At 46.5% G+C, this 22451-nt stretch overlaps 50 non-coding genes and 1 pseudogene across 50 annotated transcripts; all 51 read right to left on the reverse strand.

The window, feature by feature from the left end:
• Positions 1 to 234: 234 nt before the first annotated feature.
• Positions 235 to 353, reverse strand: LOC144460576 (5S ribosomal RNA). The gene has a single exon (XR_013489294.1). It is a non-coding gene; the product is annotated as a 5S ribosomal RNA (ribosomal RNA).
• A 283-nt stretch (positions 354 to 636) lies between these two features.
• Positions 637 to 755, reverse strand: LOC144460953 (5S ribosomal RNA). Its single transcript, XR_013489672.1, has one exon. It is a non-coding gene; the product is annotated as a 5S ribosomal RNA (ribosomal RNA).
• A 285-nt stretch (positions 756 to 1040) lies between these two features.
• Positions 1041 to 1159, reverse strand: LOC144461029 (5S ribosomal RNA). The gene has a single exon (XR_013489748.1). It is a non-coding gene; the product is annotated as a 5S ribosomal RNA (ribosomal RNA).
• A 273-nt stretch (positions 1160 to 1432) lies between these two features.
• On the reverse strand, positions 1433 to 1551 carry LOC144460577 (5S ribosomal RNA). The gene has a single exon (XR_013489295.1). It is a non-coding gene; the product is annotated as a 5S ribosomal RNA (ribosomal RNA).
• Positions 1552 to 1815: 264 nt separating this feature from the next.
• LOC144460578 (5S ribosomal RNA) lies at positions 1816 to 1934 on the reverse strand. Its single transcript, XR_013489296.1, has one exon. It is a non-coding gene; the product is annotated as a 5S ribosomal RNA (ribosomal RNA).
• Positions 1935 to 2221: 287 nt separating this feature from the next.
• On the reverse strand, positions 2222 to 2340 carry LOC144460579 (5S ribosomal RNA). The gene has a single exon (XR_013489297.1). It is a non-coding gene; the product is annotated as a 5S ribosomal RNA (ribosomal RNA).
• Positions 2341 to 2603: 263 nt separating this feature from the next.
• LOC144460580 (5S ribosomal RNA) lies at positions 2604 to 2722 on the reverse strand. The gene has a single exon (XR_013489298.1). It is a non-coding gene; the product is annotated as a 5S ribosomal RNA (ribosomal RNA).
• Positions 2723 to 2986: 264 nt separating this feature from the next.
• LOC144460581 (5S ribosomal RNA) lies at positions 2987 to 3105 on the reverse strand. Its single transcript, XR_013489299.1, has one exon. It is a non-coding gene; the product is annotated as a 5S ribosomal RNA (ribosomal RNA).
• Positions 3106 to 3369: 264 nt separating this feature from the next.
• On the reverse strand, positions 3370 to 3488 carry LOC144460582 (5S ribosomal RNA). The gene has a single exon (XR_013489300.1). It is a non-coding gene; the product is annotated as a 5S ribosomal RNA (ribosomal RNA).
• A 283-nt stretch (positions 3489 to 3771) lies between these two features.
• Positions 3772 to 3890, reverse strand: LOC144460954 (5S ribosomal RNA). Its single transcript, XR_013489673.1, has one exon. It is a non-coding gene; the product is annotated as a 5S ribosomal RNA (ribosomal RNA).
• Positions 3891 to 4175: 285 nt separating this feature from the next.
• LOC144461031 (5S ribosomal RNA) lies at positions 4176 to 4294 on the reverse strand. The gene has a single exon (XR_013489750.1). It is a non-coding gene; the product is annotated as a 5S ribosomal RNA (ribosomal RNA).
• Positions 4295 to 4566: 272 nt separating this feature from the next.
• LOC144461234 (5S ribosomal RNA) lies at positions 4567 to 4685 on the reverse strand. Its single transcript, XR_013489953.1, has one exon. It is a non-coding gene; the product is annotated as a 5S ribosomal RNA (ribosomal RNA).
• A 285-nt stretch (positions 4686 to 4970) lies between these two features.
• LOC144460583 (5S ribosomal RNA) lies at positions 4971 to 5089 on the reverse strand. The gene has a single exon (XR_013489301.1). It is a non-coding gene; the product is annotated as a 5S ribosomal RNA (ribosomal RNA).
• A 287-nt stretch (positions 5090 to 5376) lies between these two features.
• Positions 5377 to 5495, reverse strand: LOC144460584 (5S ribosomal RNA). Its single transcript, XR_013489302.1, has one exon. It is a non-coding gene; the product is annotated as a 5S ribosomal RNA (ribosomal RNA).
• Positions 5496 to 5759: 264 nt separating this feature from the next.
• On the reverse strand, positions 5760 to 5878 carry LOC144460585 (5S ribosomal RNA). Its single transcript, XR_013489303.1, has one exon. It is a non-coding gene; the product is annotated as a 5S ribosomal RNA (ribosomal RNA).
• Positions 5879 to 6142: 264 nt separating this feature from the next.
• Positions 6143 to 6261, reverse strand: LOC144460587 (5S ribosomal RNA). The gene has a single exon (XR_013489305.1). It is a non-coding gene; the product is annotated as a 5S ribosomal RNA (ribosomal RNA).
• A 264-nt stretch (positions 6262 to 6525) lies between these two features.
• Positions 6526 to 6644, reverse strand: LOC144460588 (5S ribosomal RNA). The gene has a single exon (XR_013489306.1). It is a non-coding gene; the product is annotated as a 5S ribosomal RNA (ribosomal RNA).
• A 283-nt stretch (positions 6645 to 6927) lies between these two features.
• LOC144460955 (5S ribosomal RNA) lies at positions 6928 to 7046 on the reverse strand. Its single transcript, XR_013489674.1, has one exon. It is a non-coding gene; the product is annotated as a 5S ribosomal RNA (ribosomal RNA).
• Positions 7047 to 7331: 285 nt separating this feature from the next.
• LOC144460997 (5S ribosomal RNA) lies at positions 7332 to 7450 on the reverse strand. Its single transcript, XR_013489716.1, has one exon. It is a non-coding gene; the product is annotated as a 5S ribosomal RNA (ribosomal RNA).
• A 265-nt stretch (positions 7451 to 7715) lies between these two features.
• On the reverse strand, positions 7716 to 7834 carry LOC144460763 (5S ribosomal RNA). The gene has a single exon (XR_013489482.1). It is a non-coding gene; the product is annotated as a 5S ribosomal RNA (ribosomal RNA).
• Positions 7835 to 8120: 286 nt separating this feature from the next.
• LOC144460589 (5S ribosomal RNA) lies at positions 8121 to 8239 on the reverse strand. Its single transcript, XR_013489307.1, has one exon. It is a non-coding gene; the product is annotated as a 5S ribosomal RNA (ribosomal RNA).
• A 264-nt stretch (positions 8240 to 8503) lies between these two features.
• LOC144460988 (5S ribosomal RNA) lies at positions 8504 to 8622 on the reverse strand. The gene has a single exon (XR_013489707.1). It is a non-coding gene; the product is annotated as a 5S ribosomal RNA (ribosomal RNA).
• A 264-nt stretch (positions 8623 to 8886) lies between these two features.
• Positions 8887 to 9005, reverse strand: LOC144460956 (5S ribosomal RNA). The gene has a single exon (XR_013489675.1). It is a non-coding gene; the product is annotated as a 5S ribosomal RNA (ribosomal RNA).
• A 272-nt stretch (positions 9006 to 9277) lies between these two features.
• On the reverse strand, positions 9278 to 9396 carry LOC144461114 (5S ribosomal RNA). Its single transcript, XR_013489833.1, has one exon. It is a non-coding gene; the product is annotated as a 5S ribosomal RNA (ribosomal RNA).
• A 265-nt stretch (positions 9397 to 9661) lies between these two features.
• On the reverse strand, positions 9662 to 9780 carry LOC144460697 (5S ribosomal RNA). Its single transcript, XR_013489416.1, has one exon. It is a non-coding gene; the product is annotated as a 5S ribosomal RNA (ribosomal RNA).
• Positions 9781 to 10066: 286 nt separating this feature from the next.
• Positions 10067 to 10185, reverse strand: LOC144461273 (5S ribosomal RNA). Its single transcript, XR_013489992.1, has one exon. It is a non-coding gene; the product is annotated as a 5S ribosomal RNA (ribosomal RNA).
• Positions 10186 to 10457: 272 nt separating this feature from the next.
• On the reverse strand, positions 10458 to 10576 carry LOC144461067 (5S ribosomal RNA). The gene has a single exon (XR_013489786.1). It is a non-coding gene; the product is annotated as a 5S ribosomal RNA (ribosomal RNA).
• A 285-nt stretch (positions 10577 to 10861) lies between these two features.
• LOC144460590 (5S ribosomal RNA) lies at positions 10862 to 10980 on the reverse strand. Its single transcript, XR_013489308.1, has one exon. It is a non-coding gene; the product is annotated as a 5S ribosomal RNA (ribosomal RNA).
• A 286-nt stretch (positions 10981 to 11266) lies between these two features.
• Positions 11267 to 11385, reverse strand: LOC144460774 (5S ribosomal RNA). The gene has a single exon (XR_013489493.1). It is a non-coding gene; the product is annotated as a 5S ribosomal RNA (ribosomal RNA).
• Positions 11386 to 11671: 286 nt separating this feature from the next.
• Positions 11672 to 11790, reverse strand: LOC144460591 (5S ribosomal RNA). The gene has a single exon (XR_013489309.1). It is a non-coding gene; the product is annotated as a 5S ribosomal RNA (ribosomal RNA).
• Positions 11791 to 12055: 265 nt separating this feature from the next.
• LOC144460702 (5S ribosomal RNA) lies at positions 12056 to 12174 on the reverse strand. Its single transcript, XR_013489421.1, has one exon. It is a non-coding gene; the product is annotated as a 5S ribosomal RNA (ribosomal RNA).
• Positions 12175 to 12460: 286 nt separating this feature from the next.
• Positions 12461 to 12579, reverse strand: LOC144461052 (5S ribosomal RNA). The gene has a single exon (XR_013489771.1). It is a non-coding gene; the product is annotated as a 5S ribosomal RNA (ribosomal RNA).
• A 286-nt stretch (positions 12580 to 12865) lies between these two features.
• LOC144460592 (5S ribosomal RNA) lies at positions 12866 to 12984 on the reverse strand. Its single transcript, XR_013489310.1, has one exon. It is a non-coding gene; the product is annotated as a 5S ribosomal RNA (ribosomal RNA).
• A 273-nt stretch (positions 12985 to 13257) lies between these two features.
• LOC144461272 (5S ribosomal RNA) lies at positions 13258 to 13376 on the reverse strand. The gene has a single exon (XR_013489991.1). It is a non-coding gene; the product is annotated as a 5S ribosomal RNA (ribosomal RNA).
• A 265-nt stretch (positions 13377 to 13641) lies between these two features.
• Positions 13642 to 13760, reverse strand: LOC144460593 (5S ribosomal RNA). Its single transcript, XR_013489311.1, has one exon. It is a non-coding gene; the product is annotated as a 5S ribosomal RNA (ribosomal RNA).
• Positions 13761 to 14045: 285 nt separating this feature from the next.
• Positions 14046 to 14164, reverse strand: LOC144461115 (5S ribosomal RNA). The gene has a single exon (XR_013489834.1). It is a non-coding gene; the product is annotated as a 5S ribosomal RNA (ribosomal RNA).
• A 274-nt stretch (positions 14165 to 14438) lies between these two features.
• Positions 14439 to 14557, reverse strand: LOC144460718 (5S ribosomal RNA). Its single transcript, XR_013489437.1, has one exon. It is a non-coding gene; the product is annotated as a 5S ribosomal RNA (ribosomal RNA).
• A 261-nt stretch (positions 14558 to 14818) lies between these two features.
• Positions 14819 to 14937, reverse strand: LOC144460808 (5S ribosomal RNA). The gene has a single exon (XR_013489527.1). It is a non-coding gene; the product is annotated as a 5S ribosomal RNA (ribosomal RNA).
• A 269-nt stretch (positions 14938 to 15206) lies between these two features.
• Positions 15207 to 15325, reverse strand: LOC144461032 (5S ribosomal RNA). The gene has a single exon (XR_013489751.1). It is a non-coding gene; the product is annotated as a 5S ribosomal RNA (ribosomal RNA).
• A 273-nt stretch (positions 15326 to 15598) lies between these two features.
• Positions 15599 to 15717, reverse strand: LOC144461116 (5S ribosomal RNA). Its single transcript, XR_013489835.1, has one exon. It is a non-coding gene; the product is annotated as a 5S ribosomal RNA (ribosomal RNA).
• A 264-nt stretch (positions 15718 to 15981) lies between these two features.
• Positions 15982 to 16100, reverse strand: LOC144460708 (5S ribosomal RNA). The gene has a single exon (XR_013489427.1). It is a non-coding gene; the product is annotated as a 5S ribosomal RNA (ribosomal RNA).
• A 285-nt stretch (positions 16101 to 16385) lies between these two features.
• On the reverse strand, positions 16386 to 16504 carry LOC144460594 (5S ribosomal RNA). Its single transcript, XR_013489312.1, has one exon. It is a non-coding gene; the product is annotated as a 5S ribosomal RNA (ribosomal RNA).
• Positions 16505 to 16790: 286 nt separating this feature from the next.
• On the reverse strand, positions 16791 to 16909 carry LOC144460785 (5S ribosomal RNA). The gene has a single exon (XR_013489504.1). It is a non-coding gene; the product is annotated as a 5S ribosomal RNA (ribosomal RNA).
• A 286-nt stretch (positions 16910 to 17195) lies between these two features.
• LOC144460595 (5S ribosomal RNA) lies at positions 17196 to 17314 on the reverse strand. The gene has a single exon (XR_013489313.1). It is a non-coding gene; the product is annotated as a 5S ribosomal RNA (ribosomal RNA).
• Positions 17315 to 17578: 264 nt separating this feature from the next.
• On the reverse strand, positions 17579 to 17697 carry LOC144460703 (5S ribosomal RNA). The gene has a single exon (XR_013489422.1). It is a non-coding gene; the product is annotated as a 5S ribosomal RNA (ribosomal RNA).
• A 286-nt stretch (positions 17698 to 17983) lies between these two features.
• Positions 17984 to 18102, reverse strand: LOC144460692 (5S ribosomal RNA). Its single transcript, XR_013489411.1, has one exon. It is a non-coding gene; the product is annotated as a 5S ribosomal RNA (ribosomal RNA).
• Positions 18103 to 18388: 286 nt separating this feature from the next.
• LOC144460704 (5S ribosomal RNA) lies at positions 18389 to 18507 on the reverse strand. The gene has a single exon (XR_013489423.1). It is a non-coding gene; the product is annotated as a 5S ribosomal RNA (ribosomal RNA).
• Positions 18508 to 18793: 286 nt separating this feature from the next.
• LOC144460797 (5S ribosomal RNA) lies at positions 18794 to 18912 on the reverse strand. The gene has a single exon (XR_013489516.1). It is a non-coding gene; the product is annotated as a 5S ribosomal RNA (ribosomal RNA).
• Positions 18913 to 19198: 286 nt separating this feature from the next.
• On the reverse strand, positions 19199 to 19317 carry LOC144460596 (5S ribosomal RNA). Its single transcript, XR_013489314.1, has one exon. It is a non-coding gene; the product is annotated as a 5S ribosomal RNA (ribosomal RNA).
• A 273-nt stretch (positions 19318 to 19590) lies between these two features.
• Positions 19591 to 19709, reverse strand: LOC144460598 (5S ribosomal RNA). The gene has a single exon (XR_013489316.1). It is a non-coding gene; the product is annotated as a 5S ribosomal RNA (ribosomal RNA).
• A 269-nt stretch (positions 19710 to 19978) lies between these two features.
• Positions 19979 to 20087, reverse strand: LOC144461293 (5S ribosomal RNA; annotated as a pseudogene).
• Positions 20088 to 22451: the final 2364 nt, after the last annotated feature.

Below are 22451 nucleotides of genomic sequence, written 5' to 3' on the forward strand. Positions count from 1 at the left end.
AGATGGTAAAACATCAGCAAGGGTGGATGGCAAATGGTAATCTGTCATTTTCCTGCACTCAACAAGCGCCATGACAAGACCCACACGCCATTTAGTTTTCAGTTGATGCACATATACTCACTGACAAATAAAAAAAAAAAAAAAAGAGAGTTTGTCCACTGGTGCTGTTTTCCAAAGAGCTGGCTCCAGTAAATGAGGAGCAGCGCCCTCTGCTGATGAAAGGTGAGAACAAAAAGCTTACAGCACCGGGTATTCCCAGGCGGTCTCCCATCCAAGTACTGACCCGGCCCGACCCTGCTTAGCTTCCGAGATCGGACGAGATCGGGCGTATTCAGGGTGGTATGGCCGTAAGCCATGGAAGAGCATGCACGCACACCATTTATAGATGGTAAAACATCAGCAAGGGTGGATGGCAAATGGTAATCTGTCATTTTCCTGCACTCAACAAGCACCATGACAAGACCCACACGCCATTTAGTTTTGAGTTGATGCACATATACTCATTGAGAAATTAAAAAAAACAAAAAAGGAAAAAAAAGGGAAAAAAAGGAGTTTGTCCACTGGTGCTGTTTTCCAAGGAGCTGGCTCCAGTAAAGGAGGAGCAGCGCCCTCTGCTGATGAAAGGTGAGAATAAAAAGCTTACAGCACCGGGTATTCCCAGGCGGTCTCCCATCCAAGTACTGACCCGGCCCGACCCTGCTTAGCTTCCGAGATCGGACGAGATCGGGCGTATTCAGGGTGATATGGCCGTAAGCCATGAAAGAGCATGCACGCACGCCATTTATAGATGGTAAAACATCAGCAAGGGTGGATGGCAAATGGTAATCTGTCATTTTCCTGCACTCAACAAGCACCATGACAAGACCCACACGCCATTTAGTTTTGAGTTAATGCACATATACTCATTGAGAAATTAAAAAAAACAAAAAAGGAAAAAAAAGGGAAAAAAAGGAGAGTTTGTCCACTGGTGCTGTTTTCCAAGGAGCTGGCTCCAGTAAAGGAGGAGCACCGCCCTCTGCTGATGAAAGGTGAGAACAAAAAGCTTACAGCACCGGGTATTCCCAGGCGGTCTCCCATCCAAGTACTGACCCGGCCCGACCCTGCTTAGCTTCCGAGATCTGACGAGATCGGGCGTATTCAGGGTGATATGGCCGTAAGCCATGGAAGAGCATGCACGCACGCCATTTATAGATGGTAAAACATCAGCAAGGGTGGATGGCAAATGGTAATCTGTCATTTTCCTGCACTCAACAAGCGCCATGACAAGACCCACACGCCATTTAGTTTTCAGTTAATGCACATATACTCACTGACAAATTAAAAAAAAAAAAAAAAAAAAAAGAGAGAGTTTGTCCACTGGTGCTGTTTTCCAAGGAGCTGGCTCCAGTAAAGGAGGAGCAGCGCCCTCTGCTGATGAAAGGTGAGAACAAAAAGCTTACAGCACCGGGTATTCCCAGGCGGTCTCCCATCCAAGTACTGACCCGGCCCGACCCTGCTTAGCTTCCGAGATCGGACGAGATCGGGCGTATTCAGGGTGGTATGGCCGTAAGCCATGGAAGAGCATGCACGCACGCCATTTATAGATGGTAAAACATCAGCAAGGGTGGATGGCAAATGGTAATCTGTCATTTTCCTGCACTCAACAAGCGCCATGACAAGACCCACACGCCATTTACTTTTCAGTTAATGCACATATACTCACTGACAAATTAAAAAAAAAAAAAAAGAGAGTTTGTCCACTGGTGCTGTTTTCCAAGGAGCTGGCTCCAGTAAAGGAGGAGCAGCGCCCTCTGCTGATGAAAGGTGAGAATAAAAAGCTTACAGCACCGGGTATTCCCAGGCGGTCTCCCATCCAAGTACTGACCCGGCCCGACCCTGCTTAGCTTCCGAGATCGGACGAGATCGGGCGTATTCAGGGTGGTATGGCCGTAAGCCATGGAAGAGCATGCACGCACGCCATTTATAGATGGTAAAACATCAGCAAGGGTGGATGGCAAATGGTAATCTGTCATTTTCCTGCACTCAACAAGCACCATGACAAGACCCACACGCCATTTACTTTTCAGTTAATGCACATATACTCATTGAGAAATTAAAGAAAAACAAAAAAGGAAAAAAAAAGGGAAATAAAGGAGAGTTTGTCCACTTGTGCTGTTTTCCAAGGAGCTGGCTCCAGTAAAGGAGGAGCAGCGCCCTCTGCTGATGAAAGGTGAGAATAAAAAGCTTACAGCACCGGGTATTCCCAGGCGGTCTCCCATCCAAGTACTGACCCGGCCCGACCCTGCTTAGCTTCCGAGATCGGACGAGATCGGGCGTATTCAGGGTGGTATGGCCGTAAGCCATGGAAGAGCATGCACGCACGCCATTTATAGATGGTAAAACATCAGCAAGGGTGGATGGCAAATGGTAATCTGTCATTTTCCTGCACTCAACAAGCGCCATGACAAGACCCACACGCCATTTACTTTTCAGTTAATGCACATATACTCACTGACAAATTAAAAAAAAAAAAAAGAGAGTTTGTCCACTGGTGCTGTTTTCCAAGGAGCTGGCTCCAGTAAAGGAGGAGCAGCGCCCTCTGCTGATGAAAGGTGAGAATAAAAAGCTTACAGCACCGGGTATTCCCAGGCGGTCTCCCATCCAAGTACTGACCCGGCCCGACCCTGCTTAGCTTCCGAGATCGGACGAGATCGGGCGTATTCAGGGTGGTATGGCCGTAAGCCGTGGAAGAGCATGCACGCACGCCATTTATAGATGGTAAAACATCAGCAAGGGTGGATGGCAAATGGTAATCTGTCATTTTCCTGCACTCAACAAGTGCCATGACAAGACCCACACGCCATTTAGTTTTCAGTTAATGCACATATACTCACTGACAAATTAAAACAAAAAAAAAAGAGAGTTTGTCCACTGGTGCTGTTTTCCAAGGAGCTGGCTCCAGTAAAGGAGGAGCAGCGCCCTCTGCTGATGAAAGGTGAGAATAAAAAGCTTACAGCACCGGGTATTCCCAGGCGGTCTCCCATCCAAGTACTGACCCGGCCCGACCCTGCTTAGCTTCCGAGATCGGACGAGATCGGGCGTATTCAGGGTGGTATGGCCGTAAGCCATGGAAGAGCATGCACGCACGCCATTTATAGATGGTAAAACATCAGCAAGGGTGGATGGCAAATGGTAATCTGTCATTTTCCTGCACTCAACAAGCGCCATGACAAGACCCACACGCCATTTAGTTTTCAGTTGATGCACATATACTCACTGACAAATAAAAAAAAAAAAAAAAGAGAGTTTGTCCACTGGTGCTGTTTTCCAAAGAGCTGGCTCCAGTAAATGAGGAGCAGCGCCCTCTGCTGATGAAAGGTGAGAACAAAAAGCTTACAGCACCGGGTATTCCCAGGCGGTCTCCCATCCAAGTACTGACCCGGCCCGACCCTGCTTAGCTTCCGAGATCGGACGAGATCGGGCGTATTCAGGGTGGTATGGCCGTAAGCCATGGAAGAGCATGCACGCACACCATTTATAGATGGTAAAACATCAGCAAGGGTGGATGGCAAATGGTAATCTGTCATTTTCCTGCACTCAACAAGCACCATGACAAGACCCACACGCCATTTAGTTTTGAGTTGATGCACATATACTCATTGAGAAATTAAAAAAAACAAAAAAGGAAAAAAAAGGGAAAAAAAGGAGTTTGTCCACTGGTGCTGTTTTCCAAGGAGCTGGCTCCAGTAAAGGAGGAGCAGCGCCCTCTGCTGATGAAAGGTGAGAATAAAAAGCTTACAGCACCGGGTATTCCCAGGCGGTCTCCCATCCAAGTACTGACCCGGCCCGACCCTGCTTAGCTTCCGAGATCGGACGAGATCGGGCGTATTCAGGGTGATATGGCCGTAAGCCATGAAAGAGCATGCACGCACGCCATTTATAGATGGTAAAACATCAGCAAGGGTGGATGGCAAATGGTAATCTGTCATTTTCCTGCACTCAACAAGCACCATGACAAGACCCACACGCCATTTAGTTTTGAGTTAATGCACATATACTCATTGAGAAATTAAAAAAAACAAAAAAGGAAAAAAAAGGGAAAAAAAGGAGAGTTTGTCCACTGGTGCTGTTTTCCAAGGAGCTGGCTCCAGTAAAGGAGGAGCACCGCCCTCTGCTGATGAAAGGTGAGAACAAAAAGCTTACAGCACCGGGTATTCCCAGGCGGTCTCCCATCCAAGTACTGACCCGGCCCGACCCTGCTTAGCTTCCGAGATCTGACGAGATCGGGCGTATTCAGGGTGATATGGCCGTAAGCCATGGAAGAGCATGCACGCACGCCATTTATAGATGGTAAAACATCAGCAAGGGTGGATGGCAAATGGTAATCTGTCATTTTCCTGCACTCAACAAGCGCCATGACAAGACCCACACGCCATTTAGTTTTCAGTTAATGCACATATACTCACTGACAAATTAAAAAAAAAAAAAAAAAAAAAGAGAGAGTTTGTCCACTGGTGCTGTTTTCCAAGGAGCTGGCTCCAGTAAAGGAGGAGCAGCGCCCTCTGCTGATGAAAGGTGAGAACAAAAAGCTTACAGCACCGGGTATTCCCAGGCGGTCTCCCATCCAAGTACTGACCCGGCCCGACCCTGCTTAGCTTCCGAGATCGGACAAGATCGGGCGTATTCAGGGTGGTATGGACGTAAGCCATGGAAGAGCATGCACGCACGACATTTATAGATGGTAAAACATCAGCAAGGGTGGATGGCAAATGGTAATCTGTCATTTTCCTGCACTCAACAAGCACCATGACAAGACCCACACGCCATTTAGTTTTGAGTTAATGCACATATACTCATTGAGAAATTAAAAAAAACAAAAAAAGGAAAAAAAAGGGAAAAAAGGAGAGTTTGTCCACTGGTGCTGTTTTCCAAGGAGCTGGCTCCAGTAAAGGAGGAGCAGCGCCCTCTGCTGATGAAAGGTGAGAATAAAAAGCTTACAGCACCGGGTATTCCCAGGCGGTCTCCCATCCAAGTACTGACCCGGCCCGACCCTGCTTAGCTTCCGAGATCGGACGAGATCGGGCGTATTCAGGGTGGTATGGCCGTAAGCCATGGAAGAGCATGCACGCACGCCATTTATAGATGGTAAAACATCAGCAAGGGTGGATGGCAAATGGTAATCTGTCATTTTCCTGCACTCAACAAGCACCATGACAAGACCCACACGCCATTTACTTTTCAGTTAATGCACATATACTCATTGAGAAATTAAAGAAAAACAAAAAAGGAAAAAAAAAGGGAAATAAAGGAGAGTTTGTCCACTTGTGCTGTTTTCCAAGGAGCTGGCTCCAGTAAAGGAGGAGCAGCGCCCTCTGCTGATGAAAGGTGAGAATAAAAAGCTTACAGCACCGGGTATTCCCAGGCGGTCTCCCATCCAAGTACTGACCCGGCCCGACCCTGCTTAGCTTCCGAGATCGGACGAGATCGGGCGTATTCAGGGTGGTATGGCCGTAAGCCATGGAAGAGCATGCACGCACGCCATTTATAGATGGTAAAACATCAGCAAGGGTGGATGGCAAATGGTAATCTGTCATTTTCCTGCACTCAACAAGCGCCATGACAAGACCCACACGCCATTTACTTTTCAGTTAATGCACATATACTCACTGACAAATTAAAAAAAAAAAAAAAGAGAGTTTGTCCACTGGTGCTGTTTTCCAAGGAGCTGGCTCCAGTAAAGGAGGAGCAGCGCCCTCTGCTGATGAAAGGTGAGAATAAAAAGCTTACAGCACCGGGTATTCCCAGGCGGTCTCCCATCCAAGTACTGACCCGGCCCGACCCTGCTTAGCTTCCGAGATCGGACGAGATCGGGCGTATTCAGGGTGGTATGGCCGTAAGCCGTGGAAGAGCATGCACGCACGCCATTTATAGATGGTAAAACATCAGCAAGGGTGGATGGCAAATGGTAATCTGTCATTTTCCTGCACTCAACAAGTGCCATGACAAGACCCACACGCCATTTAGTTTTCAGTTAATGCACATATACTCACTGACAAATTAAAACAAAAAAAAAAGAGAGTTTGTCCACTGGTGCTGTTTTCCAAGGAGCTGGCTCCAGTAAAGGAGGAGCAGCGCCCTCTGCTGATGAAAGGTGAGAATAAAAAGCTTACAGCACCGGGTATTCCCAGGCGGTCTCCCATCCAAGTACTGACCCGGCCCGACCCTGCTTAGCTTCCGAGATCGGACGAGATCGGGCGTATTCAGGGTGGTATGGCCGTAAGCCATGGAAGAGCATGCACGCACGCCATTTATAGATGGTAAAACATCAGCAAGGGTGGATGGCAAATGGTAATCTGTCATTTTCCTGCACTCAACAAGCGCCATGACAAGACCCACACGCCATTTAGTTTTCAGTTGATGCACATATACTCACTGACAAATAAAAAAAAAAAAAAAAGAGAGTTTGTCCACTGGTGCTGTTTTCCAAAGAGCTGGCTCCAGTAAATGAGGAGCAGCGCCCTCTGCTGATGAAAGGTGAGAACAAAAAGCTTACAGCACCGGGTATTCCCAGGCGGTCTCCCATCCAAGTACTGACCCGGCCCGACCCTGCTTAGCTTCCGAGATCGGACGAGATCGGGCGTATTCAGGGTGGTATGGCCGTAAGCCATGGAAGAGCATGCACGCACACCATTTATAGATGGTAAAACATCAGCAAGGGTGGATGGCAAATGGTAATCTGTCATTTTCCTGCACTCAACAAGCACCATGACAAGACCCACACGCCATTTAGTTTTGAGTTGATGCACATATACTCATTGAGAAATTAAAAAAAACAAAAAAGGAAAAAAAAGGGAAAAAAAGGAGTTTGTCCACTGGTGCTGTTTTCCAAGGAGCTGGCTCCAGTAAAGGAGGAGCAGCGCCCTCTGCTGATGAAAGGTGAGAATAAAAAGCTTACAGCACCGGGTATTCCCAGGCGGTCTCCCATCCAAGTACTGACCCGGCCCGACCCTGCTTAGCTTCCGAGATCGGACGAGATCGGGCGTATTCAGGGTGATATGGCCGTAAGCCATGAAAGAGCATGCACGCACGCCATTTATAGATGGTAAAACATCAGCAAGGGTGGATGGCAAATGGTAATCTGTCATTTTCCTGCACTCAACAAGCACCATGACAAGACCCACACGCCATTTAGTTTTGAGTTAATGCACATATACTCATTGAGAAATTAAAAAAAACAAAAAAGGAAAAAAAAGGGAAAAAAAGGAGAGTTTGTCCACTGGTGCTGTTTTCCAAGGAGCTGGCTCCAGTAAAGGAGGAGCACCGCCCTCTGCTGATGAAAGGTGAGAATAAAAAGTTTACAGCACCGGGTATTCCCAGGCGGTCTCCCATCCAAGTACTGACCCGGCCCGACCCTGCTTAGCTTCCGAGATCGGACGAGATCGGGCGTATTCAGGGTGGTATGGCCGTAAGCCATGGAAGAGCATGCACGCACGCCATTTATAGATGGTAAAACATCAGCAAGGGTGGATGGCAAATGGTAATCTGTCATTTTCCTGCACTCAACAAGCGCCATGACAAGACCCACACGCCATTTACTTTTCAGTTGATGCACATATACTCACTGACAAATTAAAAAAAAAAAAAAAAGAGAGTTTGTCCACTGGTGCTGTTTTCCAAGGAGCTGGCTCCAGTAAAGGAGGAGCAGCGCCCTCTGCTGATGAAAGGTGAGAATAAAAAGCTTACAGCACCGGGTATTCCCAGGCGGTCACCCATCCAAGTACTGACCCGGCCCGACCCTGCTTAGCTTCCGAGATCGGACGAGATCGGGCGTATTCAGGGTGGTATGGCCGTAAGCCATGGAAGAGCATGCACGCACGCCATTTATAGATGGTAAAACATCAGCAAGGGTGGATGGCAAATGGTAATCTGTCATTTTCCTGCACTCAACAAGCACCATGACAAGACCCACACGCCATTTACTTTTCAGTTAATGCACATATACTCATTGAGAAATTAAAAAAAAACAAAAAAGGAAAAAAAAGGGTAAAAAAGCAGAGTTTCTCCACTTGTGCTGTTTTCCAAGGAGCTGGCTCCAGTAAAGGAGGAGCAGCGCCCTCTGCTGATGAAAGGTGAGAATAAAAAGCTTACAGCACCGGGTATTCCCAGGCGGTCTCCCATCCAAGTACTGACCCGGCCCGACCCTGCTTAGCTTCCGAGATCGGACGAGATCGGGCGTATTCAGGGTGGTATGGCCGTAAGCCATGGAAGAGCATGCACGCACGCCATTTATAGATGGTAAAACATCAGCAAGGGTGGATGGCAAATGGTAATCTGTCATTTTCCTGCACTCAACAAGCGCCATGACAAGACCCACACGCCATTTAGTTTTCAGTTGATGCACATATACTCACTGACAAATAAAAAAAAAAAAAAAAGAGAGTTTGTCCACTGGTGCTGTTTTCCAAGGAGCTGGCTCCAGTAAAGGAGGAGCAGCGCCCTCTGCTGATGAAAGGTGAGAATAAAAAGCTTACAGCACCGGGTATTCCCAGGCAGTCTCCCATCCAAGTACTGACCCGGCCCGACCCTGCTTAGCTTCCGAGATCGGACGAGATCGGGCGTATTCAGGGTGGTATGGCCGTAAGCCATGGAAGAGCATGCACGCACGCCATTTATAGATGGTAAAACATCAGCAAGGGTGGATGGCAAATGGTAATCTGTCATTTTCCTGCACTCAACAAGCGCCATGACAAGACCCACACGCCATTTAGTTTTCAGTTAATGCACATATACTCACTGACAAATTAAAACAAAAAAAAAAGAGAGTTTGTCCACTGGTGCTGTTTTCCAAGGAGCTGGCTCCAGTAAAGGAGGAGCAGCGCCCTCTGCTGATGAAATTTGAGAATAAAAAGCTTACAGCACCGGGTATTCCCAGGCGGTCTCCCATCCAAGTACTGACCCGGCCCGACCCTGCTTAGCTTCCGAGATCGGACGAGATCGGGCGTATTCAGGGTGATATGGCCGTAAGCCATGGAAGAGCATGCACGCACGCCATTTATAGATGGTAAAACATCAGCAAGGGTGGATGGCAAATGGTAATCTGTCATTTTCCTGCACTCAACAAGCGCCATGACAAGACCCACACGCCATTTAGTTTTCAGTTAATGCACATATACTCACTGACAAATTAAAAAAAAAAAAAAAAAAAAAAAGAGAGTTTGTCCACTGGTGCTGTTTTCCAAGGAGCTGGCTCCAGTAAAGGAGGAGCAGCGCCCTCTGCTGATGAAAGGTGAGAATAAAAAGCTTACAGCACCGGGTATTCCCAGGCGGTCTCCCATCCAAGTACTGACCCGGCCCGACCCTGCCTAGCTTCCGAGATCGGACGAGATCGGGCGTATTCAGGGTGGTATGGCCGTAAGCCATGGAAGAGCATGCACGCACGCCATTTATAGATGGTAAAACATCAGCAAGGGTGGATGGCAAATGGTAATCTGTCATTTTCCTGCACTCAACAAGCGCCATGACAAGACCCACACGCCATTTAGTTTTCAGTTGATGCACATATACTCACTGACAAATTAAAAAAAAAAAAAAAAGAGAGTTTGTCCACTGGTGCTGTTTTCCAAGGAGCTGGCTCCAGTAAAGGAGGAGCAGCGCCCTCTGCTGATGAAAGGTGAGAATAAAAAGCTTACAGCACCAGGTATTCCCAGGCGGTCTCCCATCCAAGTACTGACCCGGCCCGACCCTGCTTAGCTTCCGAGATCGGACGAGATCGGGCGTATTCAGGGTGGTATGGCCGTAAGCCATGGAAGAGCATGCACGCACGCCATTTATAGATGGTAAAACATCAGCAAGGGTGGATGGCAAATGGTAATCTGTCATTTTCCTGCACTCAACAAGCACCATGACAAGACCCACACGCCATTTTCTTTTCAGTTAATGCACATATACTCATTGAGAAATGTAAAAAAAACAAAAAAGGAAAAAAAAGGGTAAAAAAGGAGAGTTTGTCCACTTGTGCTGTTTTCCAAGGAGCTGGCTCCAGTAAAGGAGGAGCAGCGCCCTCTGCTGATGAAAGGTGAGAACAAAAAGCTTACAGCACCGGGTATTCCCAGGCGGTCTCCCATCCAAGTACTGACCCCGCCCGACCCTGCTTAGCTTCCGAGATCGGACGAGATAGGGCGTATTCAGGGTGGTATGGCCGTAAGCCATGGAAGAGCATTCACGCACGCCATTTATAGATGGTAAAACATCAGCAAGGGTGGATGGCAAATGGTAATCTGTCATTTTCCTGCACTCAACAAGCGCCATGACAAGACCCACACGCCATTTAGTTTTCAGTTAATGCACATATACTCACTGACAAATTAAAAAAAAAAAAAAAAAAAAAAAGAGAGTTTGTCCACTGGTGCTGTTTTCCAAGGAGCTGGCTCCAGTAAAGGAGGAGCAGCGCCCTCTGCTGATGAAAGGTGAGAACAAAAAGCTTACAGCACCGGGTATTCCCAGGCGGTCTCCCATCCAAGTACTGACCCGGCCCGACCCTGCTTAGCTTCCGAGATCGGACAAGATCGGGCGTATTCAGGGTGGTATGGCCGTAAGCCATGGAAGAGCATGCACGCACGACATTTATAGATGGTAAAACATCAGCAAGGGTGGATGGCAAATGGTAATCTGTCATTTTCCTGCACTCAACAAGCACCATGACAAGACCCACACGCCATTTAGTTTTGAGTTAATGCACATATACTCATTGAGAAATTAAAAAAAACAAAAAAGGAAAAAAAAGGGAAAAAAAGGAGAGTTTGTCCACTGGTGCTGTTTTCCAAGGAGCTGGCTCCAGTAAAGGAGGAGCAGCGCCCTCTGCTGATGAAAGGTGAGAATAAAAAGCTTACAGCACCGGGTATTCCCAGGCGGTCTCCCATCCAAGTACTGACCCGGCCCGACCCTGCTTAGCTTCCGAGATCGGACGAGATCGGGCGTATTCAGGGTGGTATGGCCGTAAGCCATGGAAGAGCATGCACGCACGCCATTTATAGATGGTAAAACATCAGCAAGGGTGGATGGCAAATGGTAATCTGTCATTTTCCTGCACTCAACAAGCACCATGACAAGACCCACACGCCATTTACTTTTCAGTTAATGCACATATACTCATTGAGAAATTAAAGAAAAACAAAAAAGGAAAAAAAAGGGAAATAAAGGAGAGTTTGTCCACTTGTGCTGTTTTCCAAGGAGCTGGCTCCAGTAAAGGAGGAGCAGCGCCCTCTGCTGATGAAAGGTGAGAATAAAAAGCTTACAGCACCGGGTATTCCCAGGCGGTCACCCATCCAAGTACTGACCCGGCCCGACCCTGCTTAGCTTCCGAGATCGGACGAGATCGGGCGTATTCAGGGTGGTATGGCCGTAAGCCATGGAAGAGCATGCACGCACGCCATTTATAGATGGTAAAACATCAGCAAGGGTGGATGGCAAATGGTAATCTGTCATTTTCCTGCACTCAACAAGCACCATGACAAGACCCACACGCCATTTACTTTTCAGTTAATGCACATATACTCATTGAGAAATTAAAAAAAAACAAAAAAGGAAAAAAAAGGGTAAAAAAGCAGAGTTTGTCCACTTGTGCTGTTTTCCAAGGAGCTGGCTCCAGTAAAGGAGGAGCAGCGCCCTCTGCTGATGAAAGGTGAGAATAAAAAGCTTACAGCACCGGGTATTCCCAGGCGGTCTCCCATCCAAGTACTGACCCGGCCCGACCCTGCTTAGCTTCCGAGATCGGACGAGATCGGGCGTATTCAGGGTGGTATGGCCGTAAGCCATGGAAGAGCATGCACGCACGCCATTTATAGATGGTAAAACATCAGCAAGGGTGGATGGCAAATGGTAATCTGTCATTTTCCTGCACTCAACAAGCGCCATGACAAGACCCACACACCATTTAGTTTTCAGTTGATGCACATATACTCACTGACAAATTAAAAAAAAAAAAAAAAGAGAGTTTGTCCACTGGTGCTGTTTTCCAAGGAGCTGGCTCCAGTAAAGGAGGAGCAGCGCCCTCTGCTGATGAAAGGTGAGAATAAAAAGCTTACAGCACCGGGTATTCCCAGGCGGTCACCCATCCAAGTACTGACCCGGCCCGACCCTGCTTAGCTTCCGAGATCGGACGAGATCGGGCATATTCAGGGTGGTATGGCCGTAAGCCATGGAAGAGCATGCACGCACGCCATTTATAGATGGTAAAACATCAGCAAGGGTGGATGGCAAATGGTAATCTGTCATTTTCCTGCACTCAACAAGCACCATGACAAGACCCACACGCCATTTACTTTTCAGTTAATGCACATATACTCATTGAGAAATTAAAAAAAAACAAAAAAGGAAAAAAAAGGGTAAAAAAGCAGAGTTTGTCCACTTGTGCTGTTTTCCAAGGAGCTGGCTCCAGTAAAGGAGGAGCAGCGCCCTCTGCTGATGAAAGGTGAGAATAAAAAGCTTACAGCACCGGGTATTCCCAGGCGGTCACCCATCCAAGTACTGACCCGGCCCCACCCTGCTTAGCTTCCGAGATCGGACGAGATCGGGCGTATTCAGGGTGGTATGGCCGTAAGCCATGGAAGAGCATGCACGCACGCCATTTATAGATGGTAAAACATCAGCAAGGGTGGATGGCAAATGGTAATCTGTCATTTTCCTGCACTCAACAAGCACCATGACAAGACCCACACGCCATTTACTTTTCAGTTAATGCACATATACTCATTGAGAAATTAAAAAAAAACAAAAAAGGAAAAAAAAGGGTAAAAAAGCAGAGTTTGTCCACTTGTGCTGTTTTCCAAGGAGCTGGCTCCAGTAAAGGAGGAGCAGCGCCCTCTGCTGATGAAAGGTGAGAATAAAAAGCTTACAGCACCGGGTATTCCCAGGCGGTCTCCCATCCAAGTACTGACCCGGCCCGACCCTGCTTAGCTTCCGAGATCGGACGAGATCGGGCGTATTCAGGGTGGTATGGCCGTAAGCCATGGAAGAGCATGCACGCACGCCATTTATAGATGGTAAAACATCAGCAAGGGTGGATGGCAAATGGTAATCTGTCATTTTCCTGCACTCAACAAGCGCCATGACAAGACCCACACGCCATTTAGTTTTCAGTTAATGCACATATACTCACTGACAAATTAAAAAAAAAAAAAAAAAAAAAAAAGAGAGTTTGTCCACTGGTGCTGTTTTCCAAGGAGCTGGCTCCAGTAAAGGAGGAGCAGCGCCCTCTGCTGATGAAAGGTGAGAATAAAAAGCTTACAGCACCGGGTATTCCCAGGCGGTCTCACATCCAAGTACTGACCCGGCCCGACCCTGCTTAGCTTCCAAGATCGGACGAGATCGAGCGTATTCAGGGTGGTATGGCCGTAAGCCATGGAAGAGCATGCACGCACGCCATTTATAGATGGTAAAACATCAGCAAGGGTGGATGGCAAATGGTAATCTGTCATTTTCCTGCACTCAACAAGCGCCATGACAAGACCCACACGCCATTTACTTTTCAGTTAATGCACATATACTCACTGACAAATTAAAACAAAAAAAAAAAGAGAGTTTGTCCACTGGTGCTGTTTTCCAAGGAGCTGGCTCCAGTAAATGAGGAGCAGCGCCCTCTGCTGATGAAAGGTGAGAACAAAAAGCTTACAGCACCGGGTATTCCCAGGCGGTCTCCCATCCAAGTACTGACCCGGCCCGACCCTGCTTAGCTTCCGAGATCGGACGAGATCGGGCGTATTCAGGGTGGTATGGCCGTAAGCCATGGAAGAGCATGCACGCACGCCATTTATAGATGGTAAAACATCAGCAAGGGTGGATGGCAAATGGTAATCTGTCATTTTCCTGCACTCAACAAGCACCATGACAAGACCCACACGCCATTTAGTTTTCAGTTAATGCACATATACTCATTGAGAAATTAAAAAAAACAAAAAAGGAAAAAAAAGGGAAAAAAAGGAGAGTTTGTCCACTGGTGCTGTTTTCCAAGGAGATGGCTCCAGTAAAGGAGGAGCAGCGCCCACTGCTGATGAAAGGTGAGAATAAAAAGCTTACAGCACCGGGTATTCCCAGGCGGTCTCCCATCCAAGTACTGACCCGGCCCGACCCTGCCTAGCTTCCGAGATCGGACGAGATCGGGCGTATTCAGGGTGGTATGGCCGTAAGCCATGGAAGAGCATGCACGCATGCCATTTATAGATGGTAAAACATCAGCAAGGGTGGATGGCAAATGGTAATCTGTCATTTTCCTGCACTCAACAAGCGCCATGACAAGACCCACACGCCATTTAGTTTTCAGTTAATGCACATATACTCACTGACAAATTAAAAAAAAAAAAAAAAAAAAAAAAAGAGAGTTTGTCCACTGGTGCTGTTTTCCAAGGAGCTGGCTCCAGTAAAGGAGGAGCAGCGCCCTCTGCTGATGAAAGGTGAGAATAAAAAGCTTACAGCACCGGGTATTCCCAGGCGGTCTCCCATCCAAGTACTGACCCGGCCCGACCCTGCTTAGCTTCCGAGATCGGACGAGATCGGGCGTATTCAGGGTGGTATGGCCATAAGCAATGGAAGAGCATGCACGCACGCCATTTATAGATGGTAAAACATCAGCAAGGGTGGATGGCAAATGGTAATCTGTCATTTTCCTGCACTCAACAAGCACCATGACAAGACCCACACGCCATTTACTTTTCAGTTAATGCACATATACTCACTGACAAATTAAAAAAAAAAAAGAGAGCTTGTCCACTGGTGCTGTTTTCCAAGGAGCTGGCTCCAGTAAAGGAGAAGCAGCGCTCTCTGCTGATGAAAGGTGAGAATAAAAAGCTTACAGCACCAGGTATTCCCAGGCGGTCTCCCATCCAAGTACTGACCCGGCCCGACCCTGCTTAGCTTCCGAGATCGGACGAGATCGGGCGTGTTCAGGGTGGTATGGCCGTAAGCCATGGAAGAGCATGCACGCACACCATTTATAGATGGTAAAACATCAGCAAGGGTGGATGGCAAATGGTAATCTGTCATTTTCCTGCACTCAACAAGCACCATGACAAGACCCACACGCCATTTAGTTTTGAGTTAATGCACATATACTCACTGACAAATTAAAAAAAAAAAAAAAAAAAAGAGAGTTTGTCAACTGGTGCTGTTTTCCAAGGAGCTGGCTCCAGTAAAGGAGGAGCAGCGCCCTCTGCTGATGAAAGGTGAGAATAAAAAGCTTACAGCACCGGGTATTCCCAGGCGGTCTCCCATCCAAGTACTGACCCGGCCCGACCCTGCTTAGCTTCCGAGATCTGACGAGATCGGGCGTATTCAGGGTGATATGGCCGTAAGCCATGGAAGAGCATGCACGCACGCCATTTATAGATGGTAAAACATCAGCAAGGGTGGATGGCAAATGGTAATCTGTCATTTTCCTGCACTCAACAAGCGCCATGACAAGACCCACACGCCATTTAGTTTTCAGTTAATGCACATATACTCACTGACAAATTTAAAAAAAAAAAAAAAAAAAAAAAGAGAGTTTGTCCACTGGTGCTGTTTTCCAAGGAGCTGGCTCCAGTAAAGGAGGAGCAGCGCCCTCTGCTGATGAAAGGTGAGAATAAAAAGCTTACAGCACCGGGTATTCCCAGGCGGTCTCCCATCCAAGTACTGACCCGGCCCGACCCTGCCTAGCTTCCGAGATCGGACGAGATCGGGCGTATTCAGGGTGGTATGGCCGTAAGCCATGGAAGAGCATGCACGCACGACATTTATAGATGGTAAAACATCAGCAAGGGTGGATGGCAAATGGTAATCTGTCATTTTCCTGCACTCAACAAGCGCCATGACAAGACCCACACGCCATTTAGTTTTCAGTTGATGCACATATACTCACTGACAAATTAAAAAAAAAAAAAAAGAGAGTTTGTCCACTGGTGCTGTTTTCCAAGGAGCTGGCTCCAGTAAAGGAGGAGCAGCGCCCTCTGCTGATGAAAGGTGAGAATAAAAAGCTTACAGCACCAGGTATTCCCAGGCGGTCTCCCATCCAAGTACTGACCCGGCCCGACCCTGCTTAGCTTCCGAGATCGGACGAGATCGGGCGTATTCAGGGTGGTATGGCCGTAAGCCATGGAAGAGCATGCACGCACGCCATTTATAGATGGTAAAACATCAGCAAGGGTGGATGGCAAATGGTAATCTGTCATTTTCCTGCACTCAACAAGCACCATGACAAGACCCACACGCCATTTAGTTTTGAGTTAATGCACATATACTCATTGAGAAATTAAAAAAAACAAAAAAGGAAAAAAAAGGGAAAAAAAGGAGAGTTTGTCCACTGGTGCTGTTTTCCAAGGAGCTGGCTCCAGTAAAGGAGGAGCAGCGCCCTCTGCTGATGAAAGGTGAGAATAAAAAGCTTACAGCACCGGGTATTCCCAGGCGGTCTCCCATCCAAGTACTGACCCGGCCCGACCCTGCTTAGCTTCCGAGATCGGACGAGATCGGGCGTATTCAGGGTGGTATGGCCGTAAGCCATGGAAGAGCATGCACGCACGCCATTTATAGATGGTAAAACATCAGCAAGGGTGGATGGCAAATGGTAATCTGTCATTTTCCTGCACTCAACAAGCACCATGACAAGACCCACACGCCATTTACTTTTCAGTTAATGCACATATACTCATTGAGAAATTAAAGAAAAACAAAAAAGGAAAAAAAAGGGAAATAAAGGAGAGTTTGTCCACTTGTGCTGTTTTCCAAGGAGCTGGCTCCAGTAAAGGAGGAGCAGCGCCCTCTGCTGATGAAAGGTGAGAATAAAAAGCTTACAGCACCGGGTATTCCCAGGCGGTCACCCATCCAAGTACTGACCCGGCCCGACCCTGCTTAGCTTCCGAGATCGGACGAGATCGGGCGTATTCAGGGTGGTATGGCCGTAAGCCATGGAAGAGCATGCACGCACGCCATTTATAGATGGTAAAACATCAGCAAGGGTGGATGGCAAATGGTAATCTGTCATTTTCCTGCACTCAACAAGCACCATGACAAGACCCACACGCCATTTACTTTTCAGTTAATGCACATATACTCATTGAGAAATTAAAAAAAAACAAAAAAGGAAAAAAAAGGGTAAAAAAGCAGAGTTTGTCCACTTGTGCTGTTTTCCAAGGAGCTGGCTCCAGTAAAGGAGGAGCAGCGCCCTCTGCTGATGAAAGGTGAGAATAAAAAGCTTACAGCACCGGGTATTCCCAGGCGGTCTCCCATCCAAGTACTGACCCGGCCCGACCCTGCTTAGCTTCCGAGATCGGACGAGATCGGGCGTATTCAGGGTGGTATGGCCGTAAGCCATGGAAGAGCATGCACGCACGCCATTTATAGATGGTAAAACATCAGCAAGGGTGGATGGCAAATGGTAATCTGTCATTTTCCTGCACTCAACAAGCGCCATGACAAGACCCACACACCATTTAGTTTTCAGTTGATGCACATATACTCACTGACAAATTAAAAAAAAAAAAAAAGAGAGTTTGTCCACTGGTGCTGTTTTCCAAGGAGCTGGCTCCAGTAAAGGAGGAGCAGCGCCCTCTGCTGATGAAAGGTGAGAATAAAAAGCTTACAGCACCGGGTATTCCCAGGCGGTCACCCATCCAAGTACTGACCCGGCCCGACCCTGCTTAGCTTCCGAGATCGGACGAGATCGGGCATATTCAGGGTGGTATGGCCGTAAGCCATGGAAGAGCATGCACGCACGCCATTTATAGATGGTAAAACATCAGCAAGGGTGGATGGCAAATGGTAATCTGTCATTTTCCTGCACTCAACAAGCACCATGACAAGACCCACACGCCATTTACTTTTCAGTTAATGCACATATACTCATTGAGAAATTAAAAAAAAACAAAAAAGGAAAAAAAAGGGTAAAAAAGCAGAGTTTGTCCACTTGTGCTGTTTTCCAAGGAGCTGGCTCCAGTAAAGGAGGAGCAGCGCCCTCTGCTGATGAAAGGTGAGAATAAAAAGCTTACAGCACCGGGTATTCCCAGGCGGTCACCCATCCAAGTACTGACCCGGCCCGACCCTGCTTAGCTACCGAGATCGGACGAGATCGGGCGTATTCAGGGTGGTATGGCCGTAAGCCATGGAAGAGCATGCACGCACGCCATTTATAGATGGTAAAACATCAGCAAGGGTGGATGGCAAATGGTAATCTGTCATTTTCCTGCACTCAACAAGCACCATGACAAGACCCACACGCCATTTACTTTTCAGTTAATGCACATATACTCATTGAGAAATTAAAAAAAAACAAAAAAGGAAAAAAAAGGGTAAAAAAGCAGAGTTTGTCCACTTGTGCTGTTTTCCAAGGAGCTGGCTCCAGTAAAGGAGGAGCAGCGCCCTCTGCTGATGAAAGGTGAGAATAAAAAGCTTACAGCACCGGGTATTCCCAGGCGGTCACCCATCCAAGTACTGACCCGGCCCGACCCTGCTTAGCTTCCGAGATCGGACGAGATCGGGCATATTCAGGGTGGTATGGCCGTAAGCCATGGAAGAGCATGCACGCACGCCATTTATAGATGGTAAAACATCAGCAAGGGTGGATGGCAAATGGTAATCTGTCATTTTCCTGCACTCAACAAGCACCATGACAAGACCCACACGCCATTTACTTTTCAGTTAATGCACATATACTCATTGAGAAATTAAAAAAAAACAAAAAAGGAAAAAAAAGGGTAAAAAAGCAGAGTTTGTCCACTTGTGCTGTTTTCCAAGGAGCTGGCTCCAGTAAAGGAGGAGCAGCGCCCTCTGCTGATGAAAGGTGAGAATAAAAAGCTTACAGCACCGGGTATTCCCAGGCGGTCACCCATCCAAGTACTGACCCGGCCCGACCCTGCTTAGCTTCCGAGATCGGACGAGATCGGGCGTATTCAGGGTGGTATGGCCGTAAGCCATGGAAGAGCATGCACGCACGCCATTTATAGATGGTAAAACATCAGCAAGGGTGGATGGCAAATGGTAATCTGTCATTTTCCTGCACTCAACAAGCACCATGACAAGACCCACACGCCATTTACTTTTCAGTTAATGCACATATACTCATTGAGAAATTAAAAAAAAACAAATAAGGAAAAAAAAGGGTAAAAAAGCAGAGTTTGTCCACTTGTGCTGTTTTCCAAGGAGCTGGCTCCAGTAAAGGAGGAGCAGCGCCCTCTGCTGATGAAAGGTGAGAATAAAAAGCTTACAGCACCGGGTATTCCCAGGCGGTCTCCCATCCAAGTACTGACCCGGCCCGACCCTGCTTAGCTTCCGAGATCGGACGAGATCGGGCGTATTCAGGGTGGTATGGCCGTAAGCCATGGAAGAGCATGCACGCACGCCATTTATAGATGGTAAAACATCAGCAAGGGTGGATGGCAAATGGTAATCTGTCATTTTCCTGCACTCAACAAGCGCCATGACAAGACCCACACGCCATTTACTTTTCAGTTAATGCACATATACTCATTGACAAATTAAAAAAAACAAAAAAGGAAAAAAAGAGAGTTTGTCCACTGGTGCTGTTTTCCAAGGAGCTGGCTCCAGTAAAGGAGGAGCAGCGCCCTCTGCTGATGAAAGGTGAGAATAAAAAGCTTACAGCACCGGGTATTCCCAGGCGGTCTCCCATCCAAGTACTGACCCGGCCCGACCCTGCTTAGCTTCCGAGATCGGACGAGATCGGGCGTATTCAGGGTGGTATGGCCGTAAGCCATGGAAGAGCATGCACGCACGCCATTATAGATGGTAAAACATCAGCAAGGGTGGATGGCAAATGGTAATCTATCATTTTCCTGCACTCAAAAAGCGCCATGACAAGACCCACACGCCATTTAGTTTTGAGTTAATGCACACATACTCACTGACAAATTAAAAAAAAAAAAAAAAAAAAAAGAGAGTTTGTCCACTGGTGCTGTTTTCCAAGGAGCTGGCTCCAGTAAAGGAGGAGCAGCGCCCTCTGTTGATGAAAGGTGAGAATAAAAACTTACAGCACCGGGTATTCCCAGGCGGTCTCCCATCCAAGTACTGATGCGGTCCGACCCTGCTTAACTTCCGAGATCGGGTGTATTCAGGGTGGTATGGCCGTAAGCCATGGAAGAGCATGCACGCACGCCATTTATAGATGGTAAAACACCAGCAAGGGTGGATGGCAAATGGTAATCTGTCATTTTCCTGCACTCAACAAGGGCCATGACAAGACCCACACGCCATTTAGTTTTCAGTTAATGCACATATACTCACTGACAAATTAAAAAAAAAAAAAAAAAAAAAAAGAGAGTTTGTCCACTGGTGCTGTTTTTCAAGGAGCTGGCTCCAGTAAAGGAGGAGCAGCGCCCTCTGCCAATGAAAGGTGAGAATAAAAAGCTTACAGCACCGGGTATTCCCAGGCAGTCTCCCATCCAAGTACTGACCCCGACCCTGCTTAGCTTCCAAGATCGGACGAGATCGGCGTATTTTTTTTTTTTTTTATCTTTTATTATCAAAAATACAGTTAATATAATAAAAATACATTACATTTTGCATCATAAATTTCACAATGCTTCATTCCATATTCAATGTACATTATTGTATCTACGTTGTTTCATCACAACACCAGGCTCCTTACTTAGCAAAAACACCTTAAATTTAAGATGAGGGCTATCATTGTCCCCTCTTCCTCTCATCATCCATGCAAACAAACTGTAAATCAAAAATACCAGGTGCGCATAGTAACAGTCCAGCACAATCAACTCATGGAGTATTATCAGCTAATGTTGCACATTCATAAATCCCCACCATAGTCCTTATAATTTTGCTCATACTTTACCTTACATCAACATGACTATATCAAACCCACATCATCTCAAAAGTACAAGTATTTTATATATTCATTACATTGAATTGAGACCTTACCATGTTCATTTTTGTTTTTGACATTAGACACTCTTACAAATTGTACACATCTAATTTAGACATGTCTAATTATGGTCATCTTACCAGCTGGTAGAGTCATTATCCACCCTCATATCATATTATAAGTTGACAGCTCAAACTGTTTAATAAGACCATATCATTATATTCCCACACACATTTAACCCCACCTCCATTGCAGTTTACCGCTCTCCGCAAGAGAAACCAGACAATTGTCCGAAAGTGAGGGCAAGGGGAGATTCTCATTGCTGTGTACGTTCCAATAATTAATCTGTTTCATTACTATCCTTTTGAATATTGGCCATATTTCCACTATTTTCTTTTCGTGGTAGGCTATGTCCCTTCTAATTTTAATTGCCCTCCTAGCCTGACTCAACAGGAATTTACACAGCAGGATATTTCTCACCTTGCTCTCCTTCCACACACCAAACAGAATACATTTAAACCAACAATCAACATCATCCCACACCATGTACAGTTTCTCTTTTAACAATGTTTGGAGTTTGGCAGTGAAGCTCAGCAATTCATCACATTCACAGTACCAGTGCATCATTGTTTCAGGAGCTTTCTTACATATGTCACACATTTCCACGACTTCCCTGTCAAACTGGTGCAAAACAATCTTAGGGAATATTTTAGCATGTCTCAATCTGTAGTCAAAATCTTCAGCTTCCAAACTATTTCCTTTTACCCTCCACCCTCCCCATATCTCCCCTCTTTGTCTGTTAGGAAAGATCTTGCGCCAGTATTTCAGGGAGGCCGGATGTTGCTCCTCATTTGATACAAACACTCTATACAAATCCCTAGCTTTCATCGTACATAGCAGCCGCCATTTGCCTTCACACGATACATACAGATCAGGAATGTTTATTTCTCTTTCTACCCCCTCTTCAGAGCATATAATCCCCCTCCATTTCTCAGGAATATTGCCAACTATTCTCTTACAAACTTTCTCAATATTAGGCAGGTTCTCCCTCTCATAATACTCCGAAACACATTCATAAACAGCATTATATTTGACAAACCTCGGCATATACTCATACATTATGTCCTTAATCTGTACAAATCCAGATTTCATTAGTCTTACATCATATAAACTTTTACCTTTCGATTTGATCCTTTCATTTAAAAAAATAGGCATTTCTTTAATCAGACTGAAATCAGCACAATCATAATACGCTCTCTTCATTAAACATGCTTGAGCCGCCATCACTTCTCTATAAAATAATGGTAGTCCAGCTGTCATTGGCTCTTTCAGTTGCATAAGCAAAGTAAAATCATTGATCCCCAGTATTCTATTCACATGATATCTCATGATTTTCTTCCGCCCGTAGCAAACAGGATCATATAGATATTTTCTTACCATTTTAATTTGACATGCCTTTAATTTACTCGTGATGTCTATTAGTTGAAGCCCACCTTTATCATAAGGTCTATACAAAGTCTTCATCTCAATTTTGCCAGTTTTAGCACCCCAAATAAATCTTGTCACCATTTCTTTTACTTTGTTTACAACCCATCATGGCATGTCTAGCACCACCATT

Source organism: Epinephelus lanceolatus, chromosome 22 (assembly GCF_041903045.1).
Source record: "Epinephelus lanceolatus isolate andai-2023 chromosome 22, ASM4190304v1, whole genome shotgun sequence".
In the NCBI taxonomy this organism is placed as follows: domain Eukaryota; kingdom Metazoa; phylum Chordata; class Actinopteri; order Perciformes; family Serranidae; genus Epinephelus; species Epinephelus lanceolatus.